At 41.3% G+C, this 22391-nt stretch overlaps 1 protein-coding gene and 1 pseudogene across 2 annotated transcripts in view; one reads left to right on the top strand and one right to left on the bottom strand.

Moving 5' to 3' along the window:
* The window catches only part of GPC3 (glypican 3), a 531061-nt gene that overhangs the window by 21396 nt on the left and 487274 nt on the right, over nt 1-22391 (top strand). Inside the window, exon 2 of the mRNA XM_081563858.1 lies at nt 14458-14575. The gene's annotated coding sequence lies outside the window, so the exon portion shown is untranslated. The remainder of the gene's footprint in view (nt 1-14457; nt 14576-22391) is intronic.
* The window catches only part of LOC145535577 (large ribosomal subunit protein eL8 pseudogene), a 42815-nt pseudogene continuing 27474 nt past the window's right edge, over nt 7051-22391 (bottom strand). Inside the window, exon 3 of the transcript XR_014075480.1 lies at nt 7051-7487. The product of XR_014075480.1 is annotated as a large ribosomal subunit protein eL8 pseudogene (transcript). The remainder of the gene's footprint in view (nt 7488-22391) is intronic.

Here is a 22391-nt window from a genome sequence, read left to right on the forward strand (position 1 = left end):
ATATGCATACAATGGAATATTATTCACCCTTAAAAAGAAAGGAAATCCTGTCACGTGATATAACATGGATGAACTTTGAGTCATCATGCTCAGTGAAATAAGCCAGCTACAAAAAGACAAACAAATATGGTATGATTCCATCTATATGAGGTACCTCAAATGATCAAATTCATAGAAACAAAATAAAATGGTGGTTGCTAGGAGCTGAATTGGAGGGGGGAAGGGGGACGTGTTGTTTAATGGGTATAATTTCAGTTTTGCAAGACAAAAAAGTTTTAGAGATTGATTGCACAACCATGTGAATATACTTAACACTACTGAACGGGACACTTAGAAAGGGTTAAGATGGTAAATTTTATGTTAAGTGTGTTTTTTTAACCACAATAAAATTTTTTTAAAAAGAAAAAAAGTTGGAGGTGCTACTTAACACCATAGGCAGCAGATTTAATGAGCCATTCAAGAGCTGGTATTGGTTCATATTGTAAATAAATTTAACAAAAGTTTTAGCACAATTATAAGTGATAACATTAAAATGGATTTTTTAACAGAATTTGGGATGTTTCTGTGAATCCAGATCTTTGAAATCATCATTAACAAGGGATTATTAGGCTATCAAAAAACACAGCTTCTAGTACATGGAAAAGAGAGACTTCTGGCCTGAATGGACCATAGCTCTGATAGAATGAGACTATTATTATGTTTCAATAAAATTTAATGTCAAAGTGTGCTTGTTTAATTACTCAGTTGCTTAAATAGTAGTAAAGTGATACTGCACAGAGCTTTGTGAAACAACCAAACCCAAACAGTGGTATATATTTTAAAAAAAACCTGAAAGGACCCTTAATCATTATTTTATAGTTCTATATTTTCATGGCAGATGTTGACATTTTACCATTGTTCCAGAAGCAAATGTCAAGTTATTCCTGTTCAGAATTTTCCATTTCCATTTGCAAAGAATTCCATCTGCAGCTGTATTTATAAGTGAACTCTCTGCTTGCAAAAGCCCAGCATTTCTAAGCAGGTTTGTAAATAGGTTTTGAAGGAGGACATGCAAGCACTAGAGACCTGCCTGGGTTAATTAATTCTCTTTTCAGGCACTAGAACCTACACAAGTAGGCCAGCTGGAGGTGAGTGTTTCCTTTGAAAGAGATAATTATATGCCCTACCAATTGTTTGCTTTTCTACATCTCCCCCAGTCCGATTCCCCAGAATTCATAAACTAAGTGTCAGGAGAGGTTTTTACCTTCCTGGGAAACTGAGCATGTAGATGAGTTGCAATAATTGTAGATAATACAGATAGTTTGAAGGTCCGGATGATGCATACAAATAATTACAAAGAGGAGACTGTGAACTTCTGTTAAATATAGTATATAGAAGCTGCTATGGCTCTATGAAAACAGGACGTTGCTTCAGTTCACGTTTTCTTTCTTTTATTTCTTCTGAGATGCCCTTCCTCTGTTCCACACTATCCACTTTCTTTCCAGCAGAGCACTGTGCAAAATAGCTCCCCGCCTCACCTGGCAAGAGTAAGAGCAAGGGGACCAGCCCCTTCCATCCCGGGGGAGGGGAGAGCATGTGACCCTAGCAGCAGCAGGGGCAGCGAGGACTCTGAGAGCCCCTCGCACAGCTAACTGGCCTTGCCCCTCCAAAGCCCACCTCATCCAGGAGCTGGATTTCCTGAGCATTTTGTTAGACAGACCAAAGTTCTCATTCTTCCTCCCTGTTTGGAATTCAAGCACACCTGACAGACTCTCAGAGGCAGGCTGCTTCTTCAAGTGGTGTGAGATGGGGAGAAGGTTCTGTGTCCCAGGCTGCCTATTCGGGTGAATGCGTGGACTTAGATGCCAGTCTGAATCTTACTCCCAATACTCTTTTCTTTACAGCTATTTAGAACATGAGCTGTAAAGGTTACAAGTTTCATGTATTCCACTTCTGTCATGCCTAAAACCTTGTTTGTTCTACAGTATTGGGCTAGTGTAACTTTATAAAGCTGGAGGACTTGATGCCTTCCCTCTTCCAGCCTTATCTTCACTCAAGGGAAGGAATACATGGGGAACAGGTCAAGAGTGACCTCTGCTTCCTTTGGAGGAATAGGAGGGGCCAGGAGGGGGTTTGTCTTGTAGCACGTGAGACACAAGTTAACGACTTTTTCCACAGAAAAAAACAGCAGGGACAAGGGAGAAGATCACATCTGCCTCAGCTTCACAGGTCAGTGCTGCTCTGAGCTTCAGGCTCATGGAGATTTCCTTTCTCATTTTACCAGGACTGCTGTATTAGTGCCACTATAGAGGCAAGGAGCTCATGGTATCTAATGTCTTTACCCCTGTCTTGCTGTTCAGGGGCAAAGTGTGTGGTGGTTCGTAAAAGGGATAGATCAACAAAGACACCAGACTTGCTGGTTGGAGTGGAAGTTAGTCCAAAGGGAGAAACAGTGGGAGGCTCGGATGGGAGCCTCTGGTCTTAGTCCATGATGTAGCAGATGAAGGGTGAAGGCTGACCTGCCTTATCACACTGGCTCCTTCGTCATGAGTCTCTCATCCTGTGGATCCCATCCTATCAGTTACAGAACTAGAGGCTGGGAGTTCCTGGTGGCTTCCTTTTTCCTTTATTTTTTTTTTTATTCTTACAGGCAAGGAATATCTGTAAAAAGGGGGAATTGAAGATGACTGAATCTTGCCATAATTAGTAGAATGAAAGTTTCACAGAGTGAAATGTGTGGGAGCAGGTACCCAAAGAGTGATGCCAGCTATGCTGATTTGGAAGCAAGATAGAAGCTTCTCTGTAAAATTTTCTTTTTTAACACCAACATCTCCTTCATAAACCTCTATGCCCTGGGCTTATGAGCTTTAGAAAACTTGCTCCCTCTCCTTTGCAAGAGTGAAAAAGGGCAGCTGTATTAGCGCTTTTTACAGAGACTGGGGACTGGAAACATCATCAGATTTTCCGTTTTCCTGGTCCGTAATCTATTTCCAATAGAAACAACTGTGCAGCGGCTCCAAGGGAGCTGGATCAGGAGTGATCCACACCTTGCTTCATATGTTGGAAGGCAGCCCAAAAGGAGACTTAGGGGGAGCTCTGGTATATGTCTCCAGAGAGGAAGTAGTGGTGGAGGAAATGTTGCTGCCCTGGGAAGTCTAGAACACTGAATGCAGGCCTCTGCTACCCTGTACCTGTGGGCTTGGCTACTTTTCCTCTATTCTTGTTAAAATAAACTTTTAATTTTAGAGTAGTTTAGATGTATAAAAAAGTCGTACTATCATTGGATAGTACAGAGAACTCCTGTGTAGCCCACACCCAGTTTCCACTATTATTGACGTATTATTATAGTCTATTTGCCATAACTAATGAGCCCAAACTGGTACATTACTATTAACTAAATTCCACACTTATTCACATTTCATTGGTTTCCCCCTAATATCCTCTTTCTGTTTCAGGATCCCATCCAGGATACCACCTGTAGTAGTCTGCTCAGGCTACCATAATAAAATTCCACAGACAGGGCAGCTTGAAAAACAGAAATTCATTTTTTCCACAGTTCTGTAGGCTGCAAATGTAAGATTAAAGTGTCGACAGGTTTGGTTTCTCCTGAGACCTCTCTTTGTGGCTTGCAGATGGCTGTCTTCTTTCTGTGTCCACACATGGCCTTCCCTCTACGTACATATGCTGTTGGTGCCTCCTCCTTATCAGGACACCAGTACTATTCGGCCCCCACCCTAATGACCTCTGTGCTGTGCTTAGTCGCTCAGTCATGTCCAACTCTTTGTGAACCCATGGGCGGTAGCCCGTCAGACTCCTCTGTCTATGGGGATTCTCTAGGCAAGGATACTGGAGTGGGTTGCTGCGCCCTCCTCCAGGAGATTTCCCCAATCCAGGGATCAAACCCAGGTCTCCTGCATTTCAGGTGGATTCTTTACCATCTGAGCCCCCAGGGAAGCCCAGGAATACTGGAGTGGGTAGCCTATCCCTTCTCCAGTGAATCTTCTCAACCCAGGGAACTGAACCAGGATCTCCTGCATTGCAGTCAGAGTCTTTACCAGCTGAGCTACCAGGGAAGCCCAAATGACCTCATTTAACCCTAATTATCTCTTTAACAAAAGAGATAATTACTTTGCCAACAAAGGTCCATCTAGTCAAGGCTGTGGTTTTTCCAGTAGTCATGTATGGATGTGAGAGTTGGAGCATAAAGAAAGCTGAGCGCCGAAGAACTGATGTTTTTGAACTGTGGTGTTGGAGAAGACTCTTGAGAGTCCCTTGGACTGCAAGGAGATCCAACAAGTCCATCCTAAAGGAAATCAGTCCTGAATATTCATTGGAAGGACTGATGCTGAAGTTGAAACTCCAATACTTTGGCCACCTGATGGGAAGAGCTGACTCATTTGAAAAGACCCTGATGCTGGGAAAGATAGAAGGCAAGAGGAGAAGGGGACGACAGAGGATGAGATGGTTGGATGGCATCACCGACTCAATGGACATGGATTTGAGTAACCTCCAGGAGTTGGTGATGGACAGGGAGGCCTGACATGCTGCAGTCCATGGGGTCGCAAAGAGTCAAACACGACTGAGCAACTGAACTGACCTGAATGATGTCTTTAACCCTAATTACCTCTTTAAAGGCCCTATATTCAAATACAGTCACATTGGGGATTTGAGATTCAACATGAATTTTGTGGGGACACAATTCAGCCCACAACACCACATCTCCTCTCTTTTTCATTAATAAAAACTTTTATTTTGTATTGGAGTATATTCAATGAACAATGTTGTGATGGTTTCAGGTGAACACTGAATGGACGCAGCCATACATGTACATGTATGTATCCATTCTCCCCCAAACTCCCCTCCCATCCTGGCTGCCATATAACATTGAGCAGAGTTCCATGTGCTATACAGTAGGTCCTTGTTGATTATCCATTTAAAATATAGCAGGGTGTACATGTCCATCCCAAACTCCCACTCCTTTCTTTTTAATAAGTTGAGACTGAGCAACCATGTTTCTGCTATTATGGAGGTTGGAAACTGGAATGACTGTCAGATTTTTCATTCTCCCAGAAGTATTTTTTATTTAACTTAATTGATTCACAATATTGTGTTAGTTTCAGGAGTTACTGCACATGGTATTATTTTGTTCTTTTTGTGGCTGAGTAATTTTCAGTTGCATATATTAATATGCAACACAACTTTATCCATTCATCTGTCAATGGGCATTTAGGTTGTTTCCATGTCTTGGATATTGTAAAGAGTCAGTTCAGTTCAGTTCAGTCGCTCAGTCGTGTCCGACTCTCTGCGACCCCATGAACTGCAGCACGCCAGGCCTCTCTGTCCATCACCAACTCCCGGAGTCTACCCAAACCCATGTTCATCGAGTCGGTGATGCCATCCAACCATCTCATGCTCTGTCGTCCCCTTCTCCTCCCGCCCCCAATCCTACCCAGCATTAGGGTCTTTTCCAATGAGTCAACCCTTCGCATGAGGTGGCCAAAGTATTGGAGCTTCAGCTTCAACATCAGACCTTCCAATGAACACCCAGGATTGATCTCTTTTAGGATGGATTGATTGGATCTCCTTGCAGTCCAAGGGACTCTCAAGAGTCTTCTCCAACACCACAGTTCAAAAGCATCAATTCTGCGGTGCTCAGCTTTCTTCACCGTCCAACTCTCACATCCATACATGACCACTGGAAAAACCATAGCCTTGACTAGACGGACTTTTGTTGGCAAAGTAATGTCTCTGCTTTTAAACATGCTATCTAGGTGGGCCATAACCTTCCTTCCAAGGAGTAAGCGTCTTTTAATTTCATGGCTGCAGTCACCATCAGCAGTGATTCTGGAGCCCAAAAAAGTAAAGTCTGACACTGTTTCCACTGTTTCCCCATCTATTTCCCATGGAGTGATGGGACCAGATGCAATGATCTTAGTTTTCTGAACGTTGAGCTTTAAGCCAACTTTTTCACTCTCCTCCTTCACCTTCATCAAGAGGCTCTTTAGTTCTTCTTCACTTTCTGCCATAAGGGTGGTGTCATCCGCATATCTGAGGTTATTGATATTTTTCCCGGCAATCTTGATTCCAGCTTGTGCTTCTTCCAGCCCAGCGTTTCTCATGATGTACTCTGCATATAAGTTAAATAAGCAGGGTGACAATATACAGCCTTGACGTACTCCTTTTCCTATTTGGAACCAGTCTGTTGTTCCATGTCCAGTTCTAACTGTTGCTTCCTGACCTGCATACAGGTTTCTCAAGAGACAGGTCAGATGGTCTGGTATTCCCATCTCTTTAAGAATTTTCCACAGTTTATTGTGATCCACACAGTCAAAGGCTTTGGCATAGTCAATAAAGCAGAAATAGATGTTTTTCTGGAACTCTCTTGCTTTTTCAATGATCCAGTGGATATTGGCAATTTGATCTCTGGTTCCTCTGCCTTTTCTAAAACCAGCTTGACCATCTGGAAGTTCACGGTTCACGTATTGCTGAAGCCTGGCTTGGAGAATTTTGAGCATTAATTTACTAGCATGTGAGATGAGTGCAATTGTGTGGTAGTTTGAGCATTCTTTGGCATTGCCTTTCTTTGGGATTGGAACGAAAACTGACCTTTTCCCGTCCTGTGGCCACTGCTGAGTTGTCCAAATTTGCTGGCATATTGAGTGCAGCACTTTCACAGCATCACCTTTGAGGATTTGAAATAGCTCAACTGGAATTCCATCACCTCCACTAGCTTTGTTCGTAGTGATGCTTTCTAAGGCCCACTTAACTTCACATTCCAGGATGTCTGGCTCTAGGTGAGTGATCACACCATCGTGATTATCTGGGTCGTGAAGATCTTTTTTGTACAGTTCTTCTGTGTATTCTTGCCACCTCTTCTTAATATCTTCTGCTTCTGTTAGGTCCATATCACTTCTGTCCTTTATCGAGCCTATCTTTGCATGAAATGTTCCTTTGGTATCTCTAATTTTCTTGAAGAGGTCTCTAGTCTTTCCCAATCTGTTGTTTTCCTCTATTTGTTTGCACTGATCGCTGAGGAAGGCTTTCTTTCTTTCTTTTTTTTTTTTTGCCAACTGAAGAAGAATCTTTATTACTTTTATTTACAGAAAACTCAATAGTGTACACTCAGCCCAGCTTGGTGGCCAGTTCTTTAGCCTTCGCCTTTTCCAGCTTGGCGATGCGAGCCACTGACTTTGGCCCCAGGACATTGCCTCCCCAATGACGACGGATCTCATCGTATCTGTCATTGTAATCGGTCCTGATGGCTTCCACCAGCTTAGCCAGGGCACTCTTGTCCTCCGAGTTGACCTGTGTGAAGGCTACGGTGGTGCACGTCTTCCTGTTGACCAGGCGCCCCAGCTGGGCCTTGCCCTTGATGATACAGTAGGGAACCCCCATCTTGCGGCACAGGGCGGGCAGGAAGACCACGAGCTCGATGGGATCCACATCGTGAGCGATCACCACCAGCTGAGGGAAGGCTTTCTTATCTCTCCTTGCTATTCTTTGGAACTCTGCATTCAGATGAGAATATCTTTCCTTTTCTCCTTTGCTTTTCGATTCTCTCCCAATGAATATTGGGGTACATGTATCTTTTTGAATTATAGTTTTCTACAGACATATGCCCAAGAATGGGAATATTGTATCATATAGTATTCTATTTTTGGTTTTTTAAGGAATCTCCATACTGTTTTCCATATGGCTGCATCAATTTAGATTCCCATCAACAGTGTAGAAGGCTTCCCTTTTCTCCACCATTTACTGTTTGTAGACTTTTTGATGATGGTCATTCTGGCCAATGTGATATCTTATTACAGTTTTTTAAATCACTTAAAAAGTTTTTTGGCCACACCATGTAACTTGTGGGATTTTAGCTTCCCAATCAGGGACTGAACCCGGGGCCTCTGCAATGAGAACATGGAGTTCTAACCACTGGACCTCCAGAGAATTCACTACCTCATTGTAGTTTTGATTTGCATTTCTCTAATAATTAGCAATGTGGAGCATCTTGTCATGTGCCTACTGGCCATCTGTGTGTCTTCTTTGGAGAAATGTTCATTTTTCCATTGGTTTTTTTTGTTGTTGTTGTTATTGAATTGTGCGAGCTGTTTCTGTATTTTGGAAATTAAACCCTTGTTGGTTGCACCATTTTCTAATATTTTCTCTCAGTCCATAGGTTGTCTTTTTGTTTTGTTTATGGTTACCTTTGCTGTGCAAAAACTTATTATATTTGGCTAGATACCAATCGTTTATTATTGCTTTCATTTCTATTGTCATGGAAAACCGACCCAAGAAAATATTGGTACAATGATTTATGTCAATTTATGTCAGAGAATGTTTTTCTTATGTTCTCTTTAGGAGTTTTATGGTGTCATGTCTTATATTCAAGTCTTTAAACCATTTTGAGTTTATTTTTGTGTATGGTGAGAGAATGTGTTCTAACGTCATTGATTTACATGAAGCTGTCCAGCTTTCTCAATATAATTTGCTGAAGAGACTGTTTTTTTCCCCACTGTATATTCTTGCATCCTTTGTCAAAGGTTAATTGACCATAGGTGTGTGGGTTTATTTATGGGCTCCGAAATCTGCTCCATTGATCTATATGTCTGCTTTTGTGCCGATTGGATTACTGTAACTTTGTGGTATTGTCTGAAGTCTGGGAGGGTTATTCTTCCAATTTTGTTCTTTTTCCTCAGGATTGCATTGGCAATATTAAGTCTTTTATGATTCCATATAAATTTTAGAATTATTTGTTCTATTTCTGTGAAAAATGTCATAGATAATTTCATAGTTCAGTTCAGTTAAGTTCAGTCGCTCAGTTATGTCCGACTCTTTGTGACCCCATGGACGGCACCACGCCAGGCCTTTCTGTCCATCACCAACTCCCGGAGTTTACCCAAACTCATGTCCATTGAGTCGCTGATGCCATCCAACCATCTCATCCTCTGTCGTCCCCTTCTCCTCTTTCCTTCAATCTTTCCCAGCATCAGGGTCTTATCAAATGAGTCAGCTCCTCACATCAGGCGGCCAAAGTATTGGAGTTTCAGCTTCAACATCAGTCCTTCCAATGAATATTCAGGACTGATTTCCTTTAGGATGGACTTGTTGGATCTCCTTGCAGTCCAAGGGACTCTTAAGAGTCTTCTCCAACACCATAGTTCAAAAGCATCAATTCTTCAGGGCTCAGCTTTCTTTATAGTCCAACTCTCACATCCATACATGATTACTGGAAAAACCATAGCTTGACTAGACGGATCTTTGCTGGCAAAGTAATGTCTCTGCTTTTTAATATGCTGGCTAGCTTGGTCATAACTTTCCTTCCAAGGAGTAAGCGGCTTTTAATTTCATGGCTGCAATCACCATCTGCAGTTATTTGAAGCCCCCAAAAATAGTCAGCCACTGTTTCAACTGTTTCCCCATCTATTTGCCATGAAGTGATGGGACCAGATGCCATGATCTTAGTTTTCTGAACGTTGAGCTTTAAGCCAGCTTTTTCGCTCTCCTCTTTCACTTTCATCAAGAGGCTTTTTAGTTCCTCTTCACTTTCTGCCATAAGGGTGGTGTCATCTGCATATCTGAGGTTATTGATATTTCTCCTGGCAATCTTGATTCCAGCTTGGGCTTCATCCAGCCCAGCGTTTCTCATGATGTACTCTGCATATAAGTTAAATAAGCAGGGTGACAATATACAGCCTTGACGTACTCCTTTTCCTATTTGGAACCAGTCTGTTGTTCCATGTCTAGTTCTAACTGTTGCTTCCTGACCTGCATACAAGTTTCTCAAGAGACAGGTCAGATGGTCTGGTATTCCCATCTCTTTCAGAATTTTCCACAGTTTATTGTGATCCACACACTCAAAGGCTTTGGCATAGTCAATAAAGCAGAAATAGATGTTTTTCTGGAACTCTCTTGCTTTTTCTATGATCCAACGGATGTTAGCAATTTGATCTCTGGTTCCTCTGCCTTTTTTAAAACCAGCTTGAACATCTGGAAGTTCATGGTTCACGTATTGTTGAAGCCTGGCTTGGAGAATTTTGAGCATTACTTTACTAGCGTGTGAGATGAGTGCAATTGTGCAGTAGTTTGAACAATCTTTGGCATTGCCTTTCTTTGGGATTGGAATGAAAAGTGACCTTTTCCAGTCCTGTGGCCACTGCTGAGTTTTCCAAATTTGCTGGCATGTCGAGTGCAGCACTTTCACAGCATCACCTTTGAGGATTTGAAATAGCTGAACTGGAATTCCATCACCTCCACTAGCTTTGTTTGTAGTGATGCTTCCTAAGGCCCACTTGAATTCACATTCCAGGATGTCTGGCTCTAGGTGAGTGTGAGTGATCACACCATCGTGATTATCTGGGTCGTGAAGATCTTTTTTGTACAGTTCTTCTGTGTATTCTTGCCACCTCTTCTTCATATCTTCTGCTTCTGTTAGGGCCACACCATTTCTGTCCTTTACTGAGCCCATCTTTGCATGAAATGTTCCCTTGGTATCTCTAATTTTCTTCAAGTAATCTCTAGTCTTTCCCATTCTATTGTTTTCCTCTATTTCTTTGCACTGATCACTGAGGAAGGCTTTCTTATCTCTCCTTGCTATTCTTTGGAACTCTGCATTCAAATGGGTATATCTTTCCTTTTCTCCTTTAGTTTCATTGGGATCGCATTAAATCTGTACACTGCTTTGGGTTGTGTGGCCATTTTGATAATATTAATTCTTCCAATCCCAGAACATGAGATATCTTTTCATTTCTTTGAATCATCTTCAACTTCCTTTATCACTGTTTTATATTCTCAGTGTATGTCTTTCACCTTTCAGTCAACCAAGAATTCTAAATACATTGAAACTATACTTCATAAAAGAAGAAGCAACTAAGACATTCCCAGAAGAATAAAAGCAAATAATTCTTTGCTTTTCTTGAAGGACTTTCCCTCCAAGTCATACTAAAGGGAGCTCATTAGACTGAAGTGAAAGGACACTCACTAGACAGTAACTTGAACCCACATGAATAAATAAAGAGCACCAGAAAAGTTAGCTGCATAGATAAAGATAAAAGACTGTATATAAGTATATAAGTGTATGTATACATACACATATATATAGTTTGTAAATTTTTTTTCCTACCTGATTTAAAAAGACAGCTGCATAAAACAATGATTTTAAACCTGTGTTCATGGACATACAATGTATAAAATGTAAAGCAAAAAGGAAGGGAGAAGGAATGGAATTTTAGGAAAGCATACATTTTGTAAACTATTAAAGTAAGTTGATTTTAGTAAAAAACTAGACTGTTATAGATTAAGATGTTAACTATAATCACCAGCACAACCACTCAACGTTACTATGCCATACAATGTTAGTTTATTCTCTTTACATTTATCTGCTCTCTGCCTATAGCATGATTTGCTCTCCCTTACTCAGTTCCCTGTATTTTTCCTCCAGTGCTACTAAGTTACAATCGTTACAGAGCTGGGAGTGTGGAGTGAGGGAGACATGGTTTATTCCAACAACACAAGAGAAGACTTTACACGTGGACATCACCAGATGGTCAACACCAAAATCAGATTGATTATATTCTTTGCAGCCAAAGATGGAGAAGCTCTATACAGTCAGCAAAAACAAGACTGGGAGCAGACTGTGGCTCAGATCATGAACTGCTTATGGCCAAATTCAGACTTAAATTGAAGAAAGTTGGGAAAACCACTAGTCCACGCAGGTATGACCTAGATCAAATCCCTTATGAGTATACAGTAGAAGTGACAAATAGATTTAAGGGACTAGATCTGATAGACAGAGTGCCTGATGAACTATGGACAGAGGTTCATGACACTGTACAGCAGACAGGGATCAAGACCATCCCCATGAAAAAGAAATGCAAAAAAGCAAAATGGTTGTCTGAGGAGGCCTTACAGATAGCTGGGAACAGAAGAGAAGCAAAAAGCAAAGGAGAAAAGGAAAGATATTCCCATCTGAATGCAGAGTTCCAGAGAATAGCAAGGAGAGATAAGAAAGCCTTCCTCAGCGATCAGTGCAAACAAATAGAGGAAAACAACAGATTGGGAAAGACTAGAGACCTCTTCAAGAAAATTAGAGATACCAAAGGAACATTTCATGCAAAGATAGGCTCGATAAAGGACAGAAGTGATATGGACCTAACAGAAGCAGAAGATATTAAGAAGAGGTGGCAAGAATACACAGAAGAACTGTACAAAAAAGATCTTCACGACCCAGATAATCACGATAGTGTGATCACTCACCTAGAGCCAGACATCCTGGAATGTGAAGTCAAGTGGGCCTTAGAAAGCATCACTACGAACAAAGCTAGTGGAGGTGGTGGAATTCCAGTTGAGCTATTTCAAATCCTCAAAGGTGATGCTGTGAAAGTGCTGCACTCGATATGCCAGCAAATTTGGAATACTCAACAGTGGCCACAGGACTGGAAAAGGTCACTTTTCATTCCAATCCCCAAAAAAGGCAATGCCAAAGAATGCTCAAACTACCACACAATTGCACTCATCTCACATGCTAGTAAAGTAATGCTCAAAATTCTCCAAGCCAGGCTTCAGCAATAAGTGAACCGTGAACTTCCAGATGTTCAAGCTGGTTTTAGAAAAGGCAGAGGAACCGGAGAAACCCGTATGCAGGTCAGGAATCAACAGTTAGAACTGGACATGGAACAACAGACTGGTTCCAAATAGGAAAAGGAGTACGTCAAGGCTGTATATTGTCACCCTGCTTATTTAACTTATATGCAGAGTACATCATGAGAAATGCTGGGCTGGAAGAAACACAAGCTGGAATCAAGATTGCCGGGAGAAATATCAATAACCTCAGATATGCGGATGACACCACCCTTATGGCAGAAAGTGAAGAAGAACTAAGGAGCCTCTTGATGAAGGTGAAAGAGGAGAGTGAAAAAGTTGGCTTAAAGCTCAACGTTCAGAAAACTAAGATCATGGCATCTGGTCCCATCACTTCATGGGAAATAGATGGGGAAACAGTGGAAACAGTGTCAGACTTTATTTTTGGGGGCTCCAAAATCACTGCTGATGGTGATTGCAGCCATGAAATTAAAAGACGCTTACTCCTTGGAAGGAAGGTTATGGCCAACCTAGATAGCATATTTAAAAGCAGAGACATTACTTTGCCAACAAATGTCCGTCTAGTCAAGGCTATGGTTTTTCCAGGAGTCATGTATGGATGTCAGATTTGGACGGTGAAGAAAGCTGAGTGCCGAAGAATTGATGCTTTTGAACTGTGGTGTTGGAGAAGACTCTTGAGAGTCCCTTGGACTGCAAGGAGATCCAATCAATCCATCCTAAAAGAGATCAATCCTGGGTGTTCATTGGAAGGACTGATGTTGAAGCTGAAACTCCAATACTTTGGCCACCTCATGCGAAGAGTTGACTCATTGGAAAATACCCTAATGCTGGGTAGGATTGGGGGCCAGAGGAGAAGGGGATGACAGAGGATGAGATGGTTGGATGGCATCACCGACTCAATGGACATGGGTTTGGGTTGACTCCGGGTGTTGGTGATGGACAGAGAGGCCTGGCGTGCTGCAATTCATGGGGTCGCAAAGAGTCCAACATGACTGAGCGACTGAACTGAACTGAAGGTAAAATAATTCATTATGTCCAATTCTGTATTAGTCACAGGCTATTTTCATCCAAAGTGAATTGTAGTGAAAATCATACTTTTGTGGAATTATCTTTGATTAGTGAAGCAGTTCCATCTGGAAGGCTTGCCTTCCTGGGCACTTTCTCCACCTTAGTCATGCTGGCCACAGGCAGACCACATGCAGATGATGTGTCTATAGTCTCAACAGGCTTCCACTGTGGCTCATTCAGTAAAGAGTTCGCCTGCAATATGGGAGACCTGGGTTGGATCCGTGGCTTGGAAAGATCCCCTGGAGGAGGGCATGGTGACCCACTCCAGTATTCTTGCCTGGAGAATCCCCATGGACAGAGGAGCCTGGTGGGCTACAGTCCATGGGGTCGCAAAGAGTTGGACATGACTGAACGACTAAACAGAGAACAGCACATAGTCTCTCTATATAGTTTGTAACATGTTTATGAATGTAGGCTTTCACTTGATGGAGCCTGGGGACTGAAGAAGGATTTTCAGAGACAGTGTTGGTATACCTAATGAGTCACAGTACAGCTGAGAAGGATCAAATGAGTTCATGAAAAGATGACAGTCTGGACATTACACACGAGCTTCTCTTTCACAGGCCTTGGCTGCTTGGTGCCAAAAACCTTTGTTGATCTCTCTGCATTTGATGTCCCCCTTTTAAACTTTGCTTTCCTTTTTGCCCTTCCGCAACTGCTGGGTTAGTGGTTTGGTGTTTTGTTCCCCCTAAAATAAATGCACTTTTTACCACAATCTTGTCATGCTCACATGCTGCCCTACATTTCGAAGAGAAAGGAAAAATGTTTATTGGATTCCCTCTCTATCTTACTTCTCTGCCTTCCTTCCCTTCTCTTCAGGCTTGAGAGGTTATCTCCATCCCTAGAACAATGGGCTGTGGCTCAGATTTTGTCTGTGAGGATCTGAGGAGTACCTCGAGGGAATCACACTGGGATAGACAGGGCCCAAGACCACCAGGTAACATTGGAAAGTGTTTGATGTAAAGGCTTCTGTTTTTTCTTTGCTAGAGATCTGGTGCAAAGGCCAGACCAGCAGGCAAAGTGTGACCACAATAGGCAATCAGTGGTGGGGGTAGGAGTCGTGCTCCATGTCTGTGGCCAAAGAAGTGGGAAGCGCCACCAGACTAGCAGGGAATCTGGTTAGATAACATGAGAAATCATGGTAGGTTGACAGGACGAAACTGTGAACATGTATCAAAGTCTGGATATGAATAGGATTTCAGTTGTAGGAGGGAAGATAGCAAGGCTGGTGTTGTGGAATTAGGGGTTTAGGTAGGACACCAGAGTGAGGGTTTTGGCTCAGGAGGAGGCATACATCCAAAGACCAGAACTGGACCACAGGTAGGGCCTGGACCTTAGGACAAGGTGTGTGCAGAGCAATAAAGAGCACAACTTGGTAAGCTTTCATTCATCCTAAACTTCTACCCTGTACGAGGTGCAAGCACTGGGCTAGGTGCTCGGTATTTAATGATGACTAAGACAGGATGATTCCAGCTTTGCAAAGTTGGGGAATAAAATGACTCTCCTACTAGCTGTGTGACCTTGGGCAAGTCACCGAACTACCTTGCAGCCTAGTTTTCTCAACTGTAAAATGTTTTGAGGGTATGGCAGCTCCCGAATTTCCAGTCTGGGTGGAAGAAGCAGAGGTGTGGTAGACTAAGGAACAGGTTTTGAGGACGCTTTCATACAAAAGCAGTTTGTTTTTTCTCCAACACTTTATTATGAAGCTTTCAAATGTTTAAAAAGTTGAAAGAAGTACAGAGCAAACACCAGACACCCACCACCTGGATTCTGCGGTGATTGACATTTTACTCTGTTTGCTTTACCACCATTCATCAATCAAAGTAAGTTGCAGACATTGGTACCCTTCACCCCTAAATGCTTCAGCATGTATCAAAATGTCGTTAACTATAATTCAATATTTATTGATGGTACTTTTTCTTTTTGAGGTAAATCTCAAGTGTACTATTAGCTGAGTTGTGACAAACGGATATATTCATGTAACCCAAGCCCCTTTCAAAATATAGAACATTTTCTTTACCCCAGAAAGTTCCCTAATGCTTCTTTCCAGCCAGTCCCCACTTCACCCACCTTGTATTAGTTTCCTACTGTAACAAGTTATTACAAACTGGATGGCTTAAAACAACAGAAACTTATTCTCTCACAGTTCTGGAGGGTTCAGCTCAGTCACTCAGTCATGTCTGACTCTTTGCGACCCCATGGACTGCATGCATCATGCCAGGCTTCCCTGTCCATCACCAACTCTCGGAGCTTGCTCAAACTCATGTCCATTGAGTCAGTGATGCCATCCAGCCATCTCATCCTCTTTCGTCCCCTTCTCCTCCTGCCTTCAATCTTTCCCAGCATCAGGGTCTTTTCAAATGAGTCAGTTCTTCACATCAGTTGGCCAAAGTATTGGAGTTTCAGCTTCAGCATCAGTCCTTTCAATGTATACAAATCAGGGTATCCACAGAGACACAGTGTCTCTGAGGCCTCTAGGAAAGAATCCATTTGATTCCCTTGTTTTTGCTGCTGGTATTCCTGGCAGTACTTGGTGTTTCTTGGCTTATAGATGCACCACTACAACCTCTGTCTCTGTCGTCACGTGGCGTTCTCCTTGTGGGCTTCTGTCTTTGTCTCTCTTATAAGACACCAGTCATATTGGATTAGGACTCACTCTAATGACATTTAAATTTGATTCTATCTGCAAAGACCCTGTTTCTAAATAAGGTCACATTCACAGGTATTTAGGATTAGAACTTCAACATATATTTTGGGGGGACATAATTCAGGTGGTGCTAGTGGTAAAGAACCCTCCTGCCAATGCAGGAAACATAAGAGACTCGAGTTTGCTCCCTGGGTCGGGAAGATCCCCTGCCGGAGGGCATGACAACCCACTCCAGTATTCTTGCCTGGAGAACCCCCATGGACAGAGAAGCCTGGTAGGCTACAGTCCATAGCGTCGGGAAGAGTTGGACATGACTGAATCAACTGACAGGCCTAATTCAAACCATAACACATCCTAGATGCAACTACTATTCTGATTTTTCCACCATTGATTTTGCCTGTTCTAGAATTTCATGTACATGGAATTATGCAGTATATGTTGTTTTGTGTCTAGCTTTTGCACTCAGCACGTTTTCATAATTCATTCATCTCATTGCATGTATCAGTTTGTATTTCCCTTCTATTGTTGAGTAGTATTCCATTGTATGAAATCACCCTGGTGGCTCAGACAGTAAAGAATCTGCCTGCAATGCAGGAGACCTGGGTTCAGTCCCTGGATTGGGAAGATCCCCTGGAGGAGGAAATGGCAACCCACTCCAGTATTCATGCCTGGAGAATACCATGGACAGGGGACCCTGGTGGGCTACAGTCCATGGGGTCACAAGGAGTTGGATATGACTTAGTGACTAACACTTTCAACACTTCTTTCCATCGTATGTATGTTTATCCACTCTTCTGTTGATGGACATTTGGGCTGTTTCTAGATTTTTAGCTATTAAAAATAAAGTTGCTTTGAATATTGATATTCAAGTCTTTTTGTAGACATGTTTTCATTTCTCTTGGGTAAAAACCTAGAGGTGGAATTGCTGGATGATAGGGAGGAAGGAAGGAGAGGGAGGAAAGGAAGAAGGGAAGGGAATTCCATTTTAACAAACTGGGCTACGAGGACAGAACTTGCAGCAAGTTGACATTGAGTCTTAAGAGTGTTCTTAAAGCTTTGCTGACAGAACTGTGTCTGTGGCTAGCAATAAGCCTGTAGCTGGGATCAAATTGATGTCTTAGCTATGGGTAAAGGAGGTCCTGGAGACTGGAATCAGACCCTTGTGAATAACCTTAGAGCCAGGATCAGGAATTAAGGTTAAATTGTCATGTGTGTATTCCATCAGCCCCTTACTGATGTTTATGGATAAAAGTTGTAGTGACTGGGGTCCATGTGTTTCTCATTTTTTTCCCTTTGGCTAGCTGTGCCACTTGCAGTATCTTAGTTCCCTGAGCAGGGATTGAACCCATGCCCCCTGCTGTGGAAGTATGGAGTTCTAACCACTGGACTGCCAGGGAAGTCCCTGAGGTTTGTTTTCTTAAACATCAGTTGCTGTTTCTTTGTCTAATATATATTTTAATCAAAGATCCTAGAGGATTAAGATAAATCATATTCTGGTTTCTAAATGTTATTAGTGGCCCTGTTGTGGCCATGTTTTCACAGAAGAAAGGAGATGGAATGAAGCAGAATTGGAGAGTCGAGTTCTCTAGGAACCACCCCTTGATACTCTCTGGCCACACTAGAGTTAAGTGGTCCTGCCAGACTGCTGGAATGGCTAGCCTATGCATCTGGCTGGGATCCAGTTTTTTGGCTGCAGCCAGCCCTTGCTGCAGACCATGTTTAGTTCATCTCTATGTCTGGTATTTCTCTGACTCTACTCCTGGATTTATTCCAAGTGGGTATCTTTCTTGTTCTTAATGAGTTCCAGGGCAGAAGATTCCGCAGCCTCCTCTGACAGCTTATATCATAGAGCTTTATAACATTGTCAAGAAATGCCTATTTCTACTACAACTCATTTCATCCTTTTATGAATTAATGAAAATAGAGGTGAAGCCACCACTGCCTTCTTCCATGATACCCCTTATGTTCTGTGCTCTTGTAAAAGCAATTTAGTGCATTAGCTCTCAGACATGTCTGGTTCTCTCATGCATTCTGCATTGGCAGGCGGGTTCTTTACCACTAGAGCGACCTGGGAAGCCCTATATTACCTATGAAAGATTATTCATAGTAGATTTCCTTTAGGATTGACTGGTTTGATCTTGCTGTCCAAGGGACTCTCAAGAGTCTTCAGCACCACAATTCAAAAGCATCAATGCTTCAGCGCTCAGCCTTCTTTATGGTCCAACTCTCACATCCCTACATGACTACTGGAAAAATTATAGCTTTGACTAGATGGATCTTTGTCGGCAAAGTGATGTCTCTGTTTTTTAATATTCTGTCTTGGTTTGTCATAGCTTTCCTTCCAAGGGACAAGTGTCTTTTAATTCCATGGCTGTAGTCACTGTCCACAGTGATTTTGGAGCCTAAGAAAATAAAATCTGTCAGTGTTTCCACTTTTCCCCCTTCTATTTGCCATGAAGTGATGGGACTGGATGCCATGATTTTAGTTTTTTTCTTCCAATTTTATTAAGATATAATCGAGAACAGCATTGTAAAACTTTAAGATGCAAAGCATAATGATATGATTTTCATATATCATAAAATGATTATCACAATAAGTTTAGTGAACATTTATCATCTCATATAGATACAAAATTAAAGAAATACGGAAAGACCTTTCTTCTTGTGATGAGAACTCTTAAGCTTTCTAAACAACTTTCATATATAACATAAGAAGTGTTAATTATATTTATCATGTTGTACATTACATCTCCAGTACTTATTTAACTATTTTTTCCTTAAAATTTTTTACAATTGTAGGACAATTACAATATTGTGATGATTTTTGCCATACACCAACATGAAATGGCCATAGGTATACTATGTCCCCTCCCTCTCATACCCCCCTCTCACTTCCTTCACCTTCCCACCCCTCTAGGTTGTCACAAAGCACAAGCTTTGGGTTCCCTGCATCATACATCAAACTCCCATTGTCTATCTATTTTACATAAGGTAATATTGTGTAAAGACCTAAACGAAAGACCAGAAACTATAAAACTCTTAGAGGAAAACATAGGCAGGACACTCGCTGACACAGAGCACAGCAAGATCTTCTAAGACCTGCCTCCTAGAATAATGGAAATAAAAACAAAAATAAACAAATGGGATGTAATTAAACTTAAAAGCTTTTGCACAGTGAAGGAAACTATAAGCAAGGTGAAGAGACAACCCTCAGAAAGGGAGAAAATAACAGCAAATGAAACAACTGACAAAGAATTAATCTCTAAAATATACAAGCAGCTCATGCAGCTCAATATCAGAAAAACAAACAACCCAGTCAAACAGTGGACAGAAGACCTAAACAGACATTTCTCCAATGATCTTAGTTTTTTAATGCTAAGTTTCAAGCCAGTTTTTTCACTCTCCTCTTTCACTGTGAATAGAATTTTATTGAAGTATAGTTGATTTACAATGTTGTGTTAGTTTATGCTGGACAGAAAAGTGATTCAGTTATACATATATATACATTCTTTTCATATTCTTTTCCATTATGGTTTATCACAAGATATTGAATATAGTTCTCTGTGCTATACATTAGGACCTTGTTTATTCTATGTATAAAAGCTTACATCTGCTAACCTCAACCTCCCAATCCTTCCCTTCCCCACCCCTCCTCTCCCTTGACAATCACAATCTATTCTGAATAGACAACATTTCTATCCAGAGGAAATATTTTAAATTTTTGTTGAATATGTTGGAAGTAAGAATGAAAGAAGTGGGGTCTAAAAACATTTTCTATAAGGTTTCTTGCAGAATATAAAGTTTCTTGTAGCCTCAAGTCTTGTTACTCAAATTGCGGTCCAGCAAGATGAACACCACCTGGGAACTTGTTAGAAATGCAGAATCATGGGTCCCATGGAGACTTATTGAATCAGAATCTGCATTTTAACAAGATCCGCAGGTGTTTGGCATGCACATTACAGTCTGAGAGCATTAGCCTGAAGGTTAGCAGGATGACTTCATGACACTTTAATTTGCCCTGTAATCAGTCTGTAAGTGACATGGTGACAACATATTTAATATTGTATTACGCTGAATATTCTCTATATAGATTAATCATAGATGTAAACATAATCTTAAAAATTGAAGGTGAGTCCATTTTAGTATGATTTCTGCCCTTACTTTTAATATTACCTCTCACAGCTCTTTGTAAAATCCTATGATACATTTCTTTTCAATAATATTTCAGTGGTAATTTGTCATTAGAATGGTTAATATTTGCACATTCCAAGAAGACACATCTGGTTAGTATACTTTTAAAAAATTCTTGGAATTTTAAATTAAAAGTATGGGTACAATGATAATTTCCAGTTTTTAAGTGAAACTCAATAGTAAGGAAAACTATTTAGTATTTAGTGTATTATTTGCTTAGTATGCCAAGTAGGTACATTATACTACTTAGTTAAAAGCTGTTCATTTTCAAAGGATTGCTGTGTCCTTGTTAAATTGCTAAATCACATTTTCAATTTTATGGGACTGCTCTTTCATTCATGTAGAAATTAAGATAAAACGACAGACTGGTTTCATAAATGTTAAGTACATTAATTTGAGCAATATTCAGTAACTATATATTGTATGTATTTTGGAGGAGGGACCATATAGTAAACTCATTTTTGAGATATCAATCATATATACACATTTTGTAACATCCAAGTAATTCTTTTCTTGCCTTCTTATAGCAATATTATGCCTTTTGAATGCCCATTTGGATGATAAAAAGGTTTTCTTGATTTTAGTATATTGTTGGGGATTTTATTTTGCAATTCAACTGCAAAATCTCTCAAGAATGATCATTATTAATCATTGTGTAGGCCAGAACTCATTAGCCAAAGCAGCGGCTGTGTGCCATGTTGCTATGTTGTTGTTGTTTAGTTGCTAAATTGTATTCAACTCTTTTGCTGCCCTGGGGACTGTAGCCTGCCAGGTTCCTCTGTCCATGAGGTTTCCCAGGCAGGAATACTGGAGTGGGCTGCCATTTCCTGCTTCAAGGGAATCTTCTTGACTCAGGTGGTGCAGTGGTAAAGAATCTGCCTGCCAATGCAGGAGATGTGGCTTGGACCCCTGGGTTGGGAAGATCCCTTGGAATAGGAAATGGCAGTCCACTCCAGTATTCTTGCCTGGAAAATTCCCTGAACAGTGAAGACTAGTGGGCAGGTTATAATCCATGGGATCCAAAAGAGTCACACACGACTGAGTGGCAGAGTACACACGCAGGTCAGAACCTGTGTTCATTTTCTTCCTAAGTCATTGTGGCATAAATAGAATGTAGTTTATTTGTGGTTTAAGTATACTTCATTAACATTGTTTGATAGTATATATAGTATATATGGACCCATTTCTTCTTGCCTTTGCTCAAGGACAACTTGTTGTTATTCAGTCACTAAGTCATGTCCGACTCTTTGCAGCCCCATGGACTGCAGCACACCAGGGTTCGCTGTCCTGCACTATCTCCCGGAGTTTGCTCAAACTCATGTCCATTGATGACAACTTACTCTTTAAGAATTACTCTGTTGGGGTAATCCATGGAGATTGCGAGGTAAGGTGTCAGGTGTGAAAGAGAATGGTCTTCCCGGTAGGATCATGGTCAGAGCTGTCCACTAGTATTTTATTGTTGAAAACAGTTTTGAGTATTAAGTGCATAGTAAAGACCAAAATTCTTCACATGATCTAAAAGCCCTGCATCATCTGGCCCCTTCCTCACTCACTAAGAAGAAACTCTAGAAATATTACAGCTATTTTATTTTACCTGTTGTTCAGTTGCTCAGTAGTGTCTGACTCTTTGCAATCCCATGGACTGCAGCACGCCAGACTTCCCTGTCCTTCACCATCTCCCAGAGTTTGCTCAAACTCATATCCATTGAGTCAGTGATGCCATTCAGTCATCTCATGCTCTGTTGCCCCCTTCTCCTCCTGCCTTCAATCTTTCCCAGCATTAGAGTCTTTTCCAATGAGTCAGTTCTTCACATCAGGTGGCCAAAGTATTGGACTTTCAGCTTCAGCATCAGTCCTTCCAATAAATATTCAGGAGTGATTTCCTTTAGGATGGACTGGTTGGATCTCCTTGCAG

The sequence above is a fragment of the Giraffa tippelskirchi genome, chromosome X (assembly GCF_054371585.1).
Source record: "Giraffa tippelskirchi isolate mGirTip1 chromosome X, T2T-mGirTip1v1.2.pri, whole genome shotgun sequence".
NCBI lineage: Eukaryota > Metazoa > Chordata > Mammalia > Artiodactyla > Giraffidae > Giraffa > Giraffa tippelskirchi.